Below are 12,555 nucleotides of genomic sequence, written 5' to 3' on the forward strand. Positions count from 1 at the left end.
ACTCTGGCTCCCCTCTGTGGAGACAACACTGAGGTGTGGCACCTTCTTGGTTCTGGAGGGAGCTCGGTCCCTGGAGCTGCATTCTCCCACAGGTCCTGCCTCCTGCTCGCTTGTCTCAGCATCTGGTTGTAGAAAAACTTCCCATGTGATACTGCAGTTGCATGTGATGCTCCAGAGGGCAAGGGAACCGGAACAGAGCTTCTTTTTTGTTTCTTTTAATTGCATTTTAGATGTCAAGGTACATGTGAAGAACATGTAAGATTGTTGCATAGGTACACACGTGGCAGGGTGGTTTGCTGCCTTCCTCCCCATCACCTATATCTGGCATTTCTCCCCATGTTATCCCTCTCCAACTCCCCACCCCCGACTGTCCCTCCCCTGTTTCCCCCCAATACAGACCCCAGTGTGTGATGCTGAGAATGATGGTTTCCAGGTTCATCCATGTCCCAAAAAGGACATGAACTCATAGTTTTTGTTGGCTGCATAGTATTCCGTGGTGTATATATGCCACATTTTCCCTGTCTAGTCTATCATTGATGGGCATTTGGGTTGGTTCCAAGTCTTTGCTATTGTAAACAGTGCCGCAACGAACATTCGCGTGCATGTGTCCTTATAATAGAACAATTTATAATCCTTTGGATATATACCCAGTAACGGGATTGCTGGGTCAAATGGAATTTCTATTTCTAGGTCCTTAAGGAATCGCCACACCGTCTTCCAAATTGCCACACTATCTTCCATGAACAGAGCTTCTTGACATCCCAAAACACTTTTAATAAGTTTCTCTTGGTGCCAGCTTCCCAAGATGCTTGGTCTCTTACTATGGGAAGCTAAGGTGAAACATGGACACTGTGTGCCTACTCACTCTGCATCTGAATGGTCCTAAAACCTCATAGAAAGGTTATATCCTTTCTATCTTCATGTCCATGACATAAGACTCCCAGCTGGGCACAGTGGCTCATGCCTGTAATCCTCGCATTTTATGAGGCTGAGGCGGGCAGATCCCTTGAGGTCAGGAGTTCCAGACCAGCCTGGCCAACATGGTGAAATGCCTGTCTCTAACAAAAAATAGAAAAAAGGCTGGGCATGGTGGCATGCACCTGTAGTCCTAGCTACTTGGGAGGTTGAGATGGGAAAATTGCTTGAACCCAGGAGGTGGAGGTTGCAGTGAGCCAAGATAGCGCCACTGCAATATAGCCTGGGTGACAAGAGTGAAAATCTGTCTCAAAAAAAAAAAAAAGACACCCTTACACTTCCCCTAGAGGAATCTCTGAGGGAAAATCTATGCAGATTCCTAAAGGGTCACCTGGGAAGGCAGGAAAAGGGGACCAAGGTGAGTGCAACTGCTCAGTAGCCACTGCAAGGGGCCCAACCACGATGATAATGCAGACCGCCACTGAAGCGGGCATGCAGTGGCGAAAGTTAGCGTTCTGTGTGTGTGTTGGGGGAAATATCCAGGAGACTGTGTGTCTCTTCTTTCTTCCCTTAAAATTTAACTTAATTCTGTTTTATTATTATTTTATTTATTTATTTATTTATTTTGACACAGAGTTCACTTTTGTTGCCCAGTCTGGAGTGCAGTGGCGCAATTTCAGCTCACCGCAATGTCCGCCTCCCGGGTTCAAGTGATTCTCCTGCCTCAGCCTCCTGAGTAGCCAGGATTACAGGCATGTGCCATCACACCTGGCTAATTTTATACTTTTGATAGAGATGGGGTTTCTCCATGTTGGTCAGGCTGGTCTTGAACTTCCGACCTCAGGTGATCTGCTCGCCTCAGCCTCCCAAAGTGCTGGGATTACAGGCATGAGCCACTGTGCCCGGCCTATATTATTTTTGTGTTGGATTATGTTTACATTATTTTGGGATGTAGGTGGGGTTTAAGTAAATAGCTAACTATAATATCCAGTATGGGGACAGTCATGGTTCACTTGCTTTCACCTCATTCATTCATTCATCAAAAATACTTTAAAGGATCTACTGCTTGCCAGACACTGTACTAGGCACAGGGATATAGAAAGAAGAGACACTGCCCTTGAATTCAGTATAACGGGGGAGATAAATAAGTAGGTCCTGACAATCTAGCAGAACAAAAGCCATGGGAGCTTGTGCCTTGGTAGCTTTGGGGGCTTGGAGGAAGTGCACACCCCAACACGTATCCTGCAGTATGGAAGTTCCACCCGTGAAGATATAAAGCCTTCTGAAGAACTCCTCTGTGCCTTTTGGCTCTCTGAGCAGCACCATGGCGGTCAGCAAGAACAAGCGCCTTAAGAAAGGCAGCAGAAAGGGAGCCAAGAAGAAAGTGGTTGATCCATTTTCTAAGAAAAATTGGTATGACGTGAAAGCACCCGCTATGTTCAATATAAGAAATACTAGAAAGACGCTAGTCACCAGGACCCAAGGAACCAAAATTGCATCTGATGGCCTCAAGGGTCGAGTGTTTGAAGTTAGCCTTGCTGATTTGCAGAATGATGAAGTTGCGTTTAGGAAATTCAAGCTGATTACTAAAGATGTTCAGGGCAAAAACTGCCTGACTAACTTCCATGGCATGGATCTTACCCGTGACAAAATGTGCTCCATGGTCAAAAAATGGTAGACAATGATTGAAGCTCATGTTGATGTAAAGACTACCACTGGTCACTTACTTCGTCTGTCCTGTGTTGGTTTGACTAAAAAAACGCAATCAGATAGGGAAGACCTCTTACACTCAGCACCAACAGGTCCACCAAATCCGGAAGAAGATGATGGAAATCATGACCCAGGAGGTACAGACAAATGGCTTTGAAAGAAGTGGTCAATAAACTGATTCCAGACAGCACTGGAAAATACATAGAAAGGGCTTGCCAGTCTATTTATCCTCTCATGATGTCTTTGTTAGAAAAGTAAAAATGCTGCCGAAGCCCAAGTTTGAATTGGGAAAACTCATGGAGCTTCATGGTGAAGGCAGTGGTGCTGGAAAAGCCACTGGGGACGAGACAGGTGCTAAAGTTGAATGAGTTGATGGATATGAACCACCAGTCCAAGAATCTGTTTAAAGTTCAGACTTAGAATAGTGGCAAATAAAAAGTCTTATTTGTGGGAAAAAAAAAAAAGAAGTCCTCTGTTTAAAAGAAGGCCTTACCTTGGCCTCTCCCAAAAAGGACGGTCTGAGACCAGAGCCTATGTGTCAGTGGTTTATTCTGACAACCCCTCCTATGGTTCTGATGTGAGAGAATCAAGAAGAACCAAAGGCCGAGTGCGGTGGCTCACGCCTATAAGGAGGCCGAAGACAGGAGTTCAAGACCAGCCTGGCCAACATGGTGAAACTCCATCTCTACTATTAATAAAAATTATCCAGACATGGTGGTACATGCCTGTAATCCCAGCTACTTGGGAGGCTGAGGCCTGAAAATCACATGAACCCAGAAGGCAGGGGTTGCAGTGAGCTGAGATTGTTCCACTGCACTCTAGCCCATGCACAAAAGAAAAAAAAAAAAAAAAAAAAAAAAAAAGCAGGAAGGAAAGCCAACTTAGGGGTGGATTACAGAGCTGGTTACTCCCATGGGCAAGTGGGACAAGTTCCCTAGGGAGGCTTTCTGAGGAACCACTGAGAAAAGCGTGGGAGAGGGAAGTTTTCCCATTGGCCCTCCCATCTTTTAGTCAACGTTTGCTCTGGGGTGTTGAGTCTCACATTTCTTGGGTTCTGGGTGCATGCACCAGGGCTGTGGAGAGATGGAAGTCTGGGGGTGGGAGCAGGAGCTGTCAGGCTCCAAGGAGCTGCACAGGAGGCTGCTGCAGCAACAGCCGCAGTTCACAATGGCCTGAGTCAAGGGACGAAAGGGCATCCAAGGTGCCTGGCGTAAAGGCAGTGTTATCTGAGGAGGAGTTACTGCTCCACCAGGCTAGTGCCAGTTACTGAGGATGTGTATTTAATTCTGATCAGGCATTTATTGGGCTTTCCACTCCAGTGCCAGGCTTGCTCCTTCAGGGTCCTCCCGAGGAAAGGGACCAGAGGACAGGCAAATTCCGATAAGTCAGTGGGAGAGAAACCGTTTGGGGGCAGCGAAAGTGGTGGAAGGGGGAAGACAGGGAAAGCCTGTGAGACTGACTCAGATCGCCAGCTGCCCGAGGAGCGTGTGAAGGCGGCCTAGAGGTCCTCATGGAAAGGAGAGATGCACCTGTGGCAAAGCTCTCCAGCCGTACTCAGGAGGAGTCCCTCGAGGAGAAACTCAAACGAAGATGCTTAAAGACAGCAGAGCACTACAGGCTTCACGGAGAGGGAGACTGACAAGATTTCGAGAAGTCTGAAAAGCCTTCATCCTTCGCATATTTTCTGAACTAATGCCACATTGCAAACCCAGGCCATGACACATGCTTGAAACATAAGACTCATTTCCCCAGAAGGCAAGGCCAGTTTCTATAAAGACTGGTCACAATGAATAGCCTTCTCATTGCTCCACCAAACTTGGGTTTCATTGGAATTGGATTACGCCGTTGCTGCTTTGAACATACAATCCTACTCAGCTGGGAGCTGAGACACTACCTCTGTGGCGGTAACTCTGCACTCTAATAGAATAACTGTCAGAATCACTAGCCGTCAATACTGACTTCTCTTTCCTTATTGGTATCGGAAAACACCTTAGATGTATTTAAAACTAAATGCCCAAGTGCTATCTTGCAGAAGGCCAAACATAGCCTGGAATTCGTCAAGCAACCCAGGCCCCCACATATCCCACTTGGTTTATTTTTTGCATGTGCAAACCTAGGGTTACAAAAACCCATATGCATGGGCTGCAATTTCCAAGCAAGGAGGGGAAAAAAACAGATACAATTATCCACAAAGAAACAGAGTTTCCAATCTCCAAGTCATAAATTTATTAATTAGAGCTACCATTTCTTGCATGCTTACTGTGTGCCAGAAGCAGTCTTGGACTTATATCTGTCCAAGACAGAGGTCTCTCATTCGATCCTCACAACAGTATGAAGTAGGTGCCAGTTTCCCTATTTTATAATCAAAGAAACTTGACCAAATAACATGCCTATGGCTGGGCCTGGTGGCTCACGCCTGTACTTCCAGCACTTTTGGGAAGCCGAGGTGGGTGCATCACCTGAGGTCAGGAGTTCAAGACCAGCTTGACCAACATGGTGAAACCCCATCTCTACTAAAAATACAAAATTAGCCGAGCATGGTAGTGCATGCCTGTAATCTCAGCTACTTGGAAGGCTGAAGCAAGTGAATCACTTGAACCCAGGAGGCAGAGGTTGCAGTGAGCCGAGATAGTGCCATTGTACTCCAGCCTGGCAACAAGAGCAAAGCTTCATCTCAAAAATAAATAAATAAATAAATAAAAAATACATGCCCTTGATCACACAGTTTGAAGGGTAAAAGCCAGGACTCAAATCAGGTCTGATTCTGAAGCCCTGGCTTTAGGTATTGAGTAGGGGGGAAAAATTATAAACAAGAATAAAGATATCTCCTATGAAAACATCTTCTCTTCTGGCCGGGCGTGGTGGCTCATGCCTGTAATCCAAGCACTTTGGAGGCCAAGGCGGGTGGATCACCTGAGGTCGGGAGCTCAAGACCAGCCTGACCAACATGGTGAAACCCCGTCTTTATTTAAAAAGGAAAAAACAAACAACAACAACAACAACAAAAAATCTTCTCTCCCAAAGGATGAGTTGAGATATTTCTAACAATCTGTTATCACTGCTTTGGGTTCTTGGCTTCAGGAGCAGAAATATTACCCTTGCTCCTCATTGACTTCTCTTCTGCAAAACCAGACCACTCAGTCACCCCCTCCCCCAAAGCACAACTAATTATTCCTACACACTCCTACTAATTACAATGAATTATGCAGGTCCTATTGGAGACAGAGGGAGTGATAGGGCCAGTCAGCCATAAGACATCTTCCTTCCATAAATATTCCTCACTGGGGCTGAAGGCTTTGGCTACCTAAGTCTTGCAACATAGTAGTGTCTCTGAGCAAAGAGAATTTTTTCCCCCTTTTTAACCCTGGATTGCATCCCATGGTGCTAAAAGAGAATGGACTGGGTAGATTAGGCATCAATTTTGACCCTCCTCTATAGATAGGGCATGGAAATGATGGATTCGCCTCTATTATGGAGACTTCCTCCTTCACACACATGGATGCCCACTGAACCCTTCTGAGGCCACTTGTCAAGTAAAATGAGGCACTTGAAAACAACTGAATGAACAATCTCCTCTTTTAAAAATTTTAATCGATTCTTTCATCTTGCCGTTGCTCTTGGTGGGTGACTTTCGCACTTGAAACACTCACCTTTTCTCCATTATGCCCTCTTACCTGCACGGGGTGGTTTCCCGCCGCCTCCTTATGGAGTGCAATCAATATTCTGTTATTCCCTGTCATTTGGATGTTACTTTGTGCAAACAGTAGTTAAAAAAAAATAACATCAGGAGCTCTGCTGTCTACACAAATCAACAACAATGAGAGACAAGAAGTGGATTACTACTGAACGAAATCCTTTTTGTTCTAAACTGTAATCAACTATATTGGATGCGAGGTTTGTCCATTTTAAAAATTTAATAATGGGTTTTGGTCCTCTTGTTTCTATAAAAAGGGCATTTATAAATATTAATATGGAATACCAGGGAAAGAACAATACATAACAATAATGAGAATCACAAAATCCCATCACATTTGACACTGTCATATCACCAGCTTAGGGATTAGCAGGTTAACCTTAGAGTTAAAAATATTGCTTTACGATTAAAAAAAAAAAAATCTCAAAATAAAAAAAAAGCTCCTTGTTGCATTATATATTCATTGTGGCTTCCTTATTTTCCTTCAGGTGATGGGATCACTGCTTCGATGAACATTTTTGGGGAGAGTAGGCTCATACGAAGGTGGTAGGTTGACTTATCTGCGTTCTTTCTTGTCCAAGTCATGCTGAGCTTGGCTTTTGTCTAATTCTAACCCCTGACATTACTGGAGTCAAAGGCCTGGCAGCTAATACCCCCATTTTAGCTGGGGTTTTTTATCCACCCGGAGCTCCGTTTTAAATGATGAAGTTACCCAAGGTGTCAGTTTTCACCAGTATTTCTAAATACATCTAGTAAAAATGCAGCAATTTCATAGAAATCCAAGCTATTGAGATCTAATCACTGCTTAAGCTGTGGCTTTATTCAAATCTGGATCACCAAAATATGGCTTAAGATGTAAATGAAGTGCAGAGAGAAAAAAAGCAAGAAAATCTCCGATGGCCTTTCTCTCTGCTATTCGATGCCCAGGCCCTTATCAGTCAATTAATGCAGCGAAACTTCAGTGGCACCATCACTGTAACGGCAGCAATGGCTGCTGTCCCCCTCCAGCCTCAGCCAAACAAAACACGCTTTCAGTAGCCTTAATATGAAACGGGAAAAGGTCAAAATAGACAGCTTTGCCAAATAAATCCCGAAGATCCATTCTAATTTTCACCCAAGGATCTTTTAAGTAGTCCTGGATGCTCTTTATGATACGTTGATCCACACTTAGTTTCATTAAAACTTTGTGACTTGGTATTTTTCAACCTGATAGCTCCACTAAACTAGTTATCGAAGTGTTCACTAAGCCGCTATGCATAAAACTACTTTGCTGTCATGGTGGCTTCTAATATCACCTAAATGCAGGCAGCGGCGGTTCTGGAAATGAACCTGATCTACATGCATTCCATCTGAGCTTGGGAATTACTTTCCTTTGGCTTTCACTGGATGTCTTATGAGGAAGAGGTGCTGTCCTCTGCAGCCCCCACACTAAACCCTCCTGAAACCGAATGCTGAATTATCTACCACCCTGTATTTGTTCTGGAAGCAAGCTACACAGAACACGGCTTTTATCTGCCGAGGTTTCCAGCTGGGATTAACAGATGCTGAAACATTTGGGGAGGAGGAAGGGGCCCACAGAAAAGAAAAGAATGAAAATTAAGGTCTCTTCCAACAATGGCATGGCAAATACAGAGGAGATTCAGACTAAGCTTAAAAAGCAAGAGGTTTCTCAGAGAGGCACATGGAGAACCTAGCTTTACTGATGTGAATTTTAAAATGGCAAAAAAAAAAAAAAAAAAAAAAAAAAAAAAAAAAAAAAAAAAAAAAAAAAAAAAAAAAAAAAAAAAAAAACCACCACTCTGGCCTCTTGGCTACTCTGGAATTACTCTGGAACTACTGGCTGGGTCCCTCTTAGTGATTAGCAGCCCCTCAGCTTCCTTCCACCCTGAGATCAGACAGAAATCTTTATTTCTTTATCAATTGCTGTGGTCAGTATACATTACTACAGTCAACAGAACTACTGGCAAAGGGTTTCAAAAGAGGTGGAGATCATTTTTCTAGGGGAAAAGGGGATTAAACATAAAATAAATAAATCAGCCAGGCTGAATAACAGACTCCTACACCCAGCTGAGTCTGCACTTGTCGTGTTTTCAGGGAATATGGTATCCTTCCCCCAAATTCTACCCAACGTAGCAGCTGTGGACAGCCCTACTCAGACTCCACTTGCTGGGGTGCAGAGTGGAAAACCAGTCCTCACTTTAGCTGTCCCTACCTTCCTCGACAAGCTGCGTCTCAGGATGCAGTGAATATAGGCCAAGATTTGACACCAGGCCTGCGTTTTATAAACTCCCAGACTTGCAATCACATCAACCTGGATTGGAAATCTGCCTCTCTTGGCAACTGGCTGTGTGACCTTGGATAACTTCTCTGAGTCTAAATTTCTATTTTTTTTTTTTTTTCTTTTGAGACAGGTCTTGCTCTGCCACCCAGGCTGGAGTGCAGTAGCGCAACCACGGCTCACTGCAGCCTCGACCTCCAGGGCTCAGGCAATCCTCCTGCCCCAAAGGTGGCTGGGCTTACCAAGTCTCAAAATGTTGGGACCACAGGTGTGAGCCACCATGCCTGGCCTCAATCTCTTATCTATAAAATGGAGAGGATAACACTACCTCCTTCTAGAGTAGACTGGATGCAGTAATTTACATGAAACACCAATCCTGATGCCTGGTCTATGTTTGATGCCTAACACTTAATGCATGCCGGATAATATAGTGATACTTGTTGTTCTAGGACTCTGCACATACTGTGAACAGGTTAAGTGTGACTCTTCACTAGGTCTAGTGAACAACAAAACACATGCTGAAACTTAAACCTCCACCTTGGTTGTTAAACCTCTACGTTTGCAGTGGGTGGTGTTGCTAGTGCTACCTCCATAACCAACCTGCTCCAGACTCTCCCCCATTACTTGGGAATTGAGGATATTTAATTCTACAGCTCCGCCCATTCTGCACCCCATCGTTTGACTGTATGTTGTAGAAAAATACGACAACCACAGGTAGGCTTGAGTCTCCAGGAATATTAGGGAAAAGTGAGAAGGCCATTAGGAGAACTCTCAGAATAGCCCAGTGGGTTCTCCTAGGGCCATAACTCAACCTGCTTCAACCTCTTGACTCTTCCCAAGGCATTTTCCAAGATTATGAAGCCTGCGCAATTCTGCTTTTTTCATTGAAAACCGGATTCAGAAAAGTGAAGCCTTGTGATGAAGAACGGGTGGCTATAAAGACCAGGGAGGAGGAATCAGCCACGTTTCCTGTAATGTGGAAGAATCTGGGTTTGAGGTATGGCTTCAGGTTTTGAGAACATGGGGAATGGGTTAGTCACCTCTCTGCTGATGGCATCAAAAAGCTCCTAATGGCCTGAGGTGCTAGGAGAGGCCTCTTGCACAGAGGACGGGGTGGAAAGAGCACTGGGCGAAGGAGTCAGGACCCCTGCCCTTGCTCTGCCACAGAATGACTGACTGCACCTCTCAGAAGCCTAGTATCCACATCTTTAAATGAGGTAGTTGACCCCATTACCAGGGATTATCTCCAAAGGATGACATTCACTCCTCACCTTAAACCCCTCTACTTGTTTAAAACATTTTTTAAATGTCCCCACCCTTATATTTTACAATATAAGCCTTTCATTGAAATGGAAACTAAGGGTGGGGGCGGTGGCTCATGCCTGTAATCCCAGCACTTTGGGAGGTTGAGGCGGGTGGATCACGAGGTCAGGAGTTCGAGACCAGCCTGGGCAAGATGGTGAAACCTCGTCTCTACTAAAAATGCAAAAATTAGCAGGGCACGGTGGTGGGTGCCTGTAATTCCAACTACTTGGGAAGCTGAGGCAGGAGAACCACTTGAAGCCAGGAGGTGGAGGTTGCAGTGAGCCAAGATTGCGCCACTGCACTCTAGTCTGAGCAATAGAGCAAGACTCCATCTCAAAGAAAAAAGAAAAAAGAAGTGGAAACTAAGGGCCTACGGCTAGATCTCCTATAAAATCCAGAGAACATGGTGGGTAAGGATTGCATAGGTGGCCAAGTAAAGACCAACTGGGAACAACTGAGGAAAATGTGTCCCAGTGCTTAACATGACTAAGACAAGATAGGCTCCAGAATATTCTCACATAGATCATCAGATCACATTGGGCCTGTTAAACCCAGACTCTGCTGAGACCTACTTGTCACACATTGGATAATCATATGATCAACTAGGGCTCCTTCCGCTAAATCTGTGGGTCCTTTGGAACATTTCCTGGCACCATAAAATGGGATCCTGGGGGGAACACAGGCAATGGGGCTAGAGCTGTCATGCAGTCTCTCTCAGCTTGGGGAATGGCCCTTGTTGCTGAGCCAAGGTGCACGGGATAGTCCTTCAAGTCTTTTGATGGACTTGGTCAGCTGGTCCTGCTGCCTAGCAGCTTTAGTCTCTGTTTGGAGGCCGTGGGTCTAATGTGTTGTGACCGGCCTTTTCTGGCCTGAGTTCATCTCTTGGGTACCTTGCCTTTCTCCCCTTTTCATGTTCATGTCCTAGGTTACCAAATAATTTAGATCAGTAGTTCTGGCTGCATATCAGAAGCCCCTGGGTAGTGAGTTAATAACAGATTCCTGAGCCCTATCCCAGGAGGTCCCAGACTGGGTGGGACCCAGAAATTGCATTTATTATGAAGCAGTGCAGGTATTTTTGATGCCACCAGGCGGGGACAGTGACATCCACTGTGGCATGTTACCAGATGATCTTTTTAGGGCTTCCCAGGTGCACGGTTCAGACCTCAGAACATAGTCATGAACAAGCCATGCACACAGGTGAACCTAAACGTTAATCCCAACCCACTGCCGCACCATGCACAGGTGGGTGATTAGTGATGAGAACAAGGCTGAGGGTGTTTTGACAATACTGAGTGTGCCCCTCCCCTACTCCATCCTCAGTGCACTGCGTCCCACTCTGTCCCCAACACCGAAGGGCAAGTTAACTGCAGATGGAGCCAACCTCAGAAAACAAGAAAAGCGCTGCAGGAGGCCTTCTTGGCTTCAGGAGAATTCAGTCCAATTTGCCACCAATAACAAGACTCGCTTTTGATTATGTTGATAATAAAGACTGTAAACAAAACAGCCTTTCTCTACTAATTAATTCCCTTCGAAGAACTCCAAAGATCTTTAATTACACAGTTTGAAAAGCAGCGGTTACCCGATCAGCCTGATCGGACTCTGCGCTTCTCTCTCTGTCCACCTGAATGAAATATTTTCTTGTTTTCCCTGCTTCACACACCTAGGACGGGCTTGCAGTAAATCCTGTCAACTAAACGCCTGACAAAAGTGCTCTGATGTCAGGTATAAAGAATGCCACCTACAGCTTAATGTCTGGAAAAAAAATTCTAAGGACTGCAAACAATGAAGGTTTTTGTCTTCTTAATGCCCAGTATGCAATCAAGTGGAAATGCTACTTCCAACCATAATCTACAAATGAAATTAAAGTCGTTGAAAGATAGAGTAAACCAGAAGCCTTTGTTTCTTTGCAGAACAGGAAAAATTTAAACCACTAAATGTTTTAGCAGATTTACTAAATTTCCAATTAAATCATGAAGTCTATTAGTGCCGAGCTCTAAGAAGGCGGTCTCTTTCCCATTCCTTTCTCCACCTGTCTCTCTCTGCCTCCTCCTATCCACTTATGAACACATGCATGATATGATATAAGCAAGCTGAACTCCCAAGTCCCCTAACGCATATACAGCCTCTGTTCAATCTGGGGAAAATTGGGGTACAGAGAGGGAGAGAGGGGCACACGAGTCTCAAGGTAAATGAAACCAGCTCAGCAGTGGTTTTGGGGAGAGACGTGGCCAGGCTTTAGGGAAAAACAGCAATTTTCCTCCCCTCTGTGCTTGGAGGGTTTCTGGGCCCCCAGCAGTTTGAGACAGCAGGCAAGAGCAGAAAGGCATCAGAAGCTCAGGCGTGGGGAGGGAGTCAGATCTGCTATACAAGAGCACCCTCTGCCAGTTGGCACAGAGGGCTGGCTGGAGAGGCCTGTGGCCCAGAGTCAGGGGAAAGGGCATGGGACCCTGCATCCAAAGCTTGCAGGGCTGTGAGCCAGGCAGGAGAGAGATTCTATCTTCAAAATAGAACACTCACCTCTGGAACAATAGCCGGGGCAGGCAGGAGCAATGCTGATTTTCCAAGGGCTCTCCACGTTAATCCTCCCCACCAAATCCAGCCACTAGGAGCCTGAATGGTCCTCCAGACACCCATTCAGTAGAAAATGACGGGT

General features: G+C 45.3%; 1 pseudogene; it reads left to right on the forward strand.

Annotated features, from left to right (window-relative positions):
* The first annotated feature begins 2,239 nt into the window (after nucleotides 1-2,239).
* LOC108306239 lies at nucleotides 2,240-3,073 on the forward strand (annotated as a pseudogene).
* Nucleotides 3,074-12,555: the final 9,482 nt, after the last annotated feature.

The sequence above is a fragment of the Cebus imitator genome, unplaced genomic scaffold, assembly GCF_001604975.1.
Source record: "Cebus imitator isolate Cc_AM_T3 unplaced genomic scaffold, Cebus_imitator-1.0 Scaffold70, whole genome shotgun sequence".
NCBI classification, from domain to species: Eukaryota; Metazoa; Chordata; class Mammalia; order Primates; family Cebidae; genus Cebus; species Cebus imitator.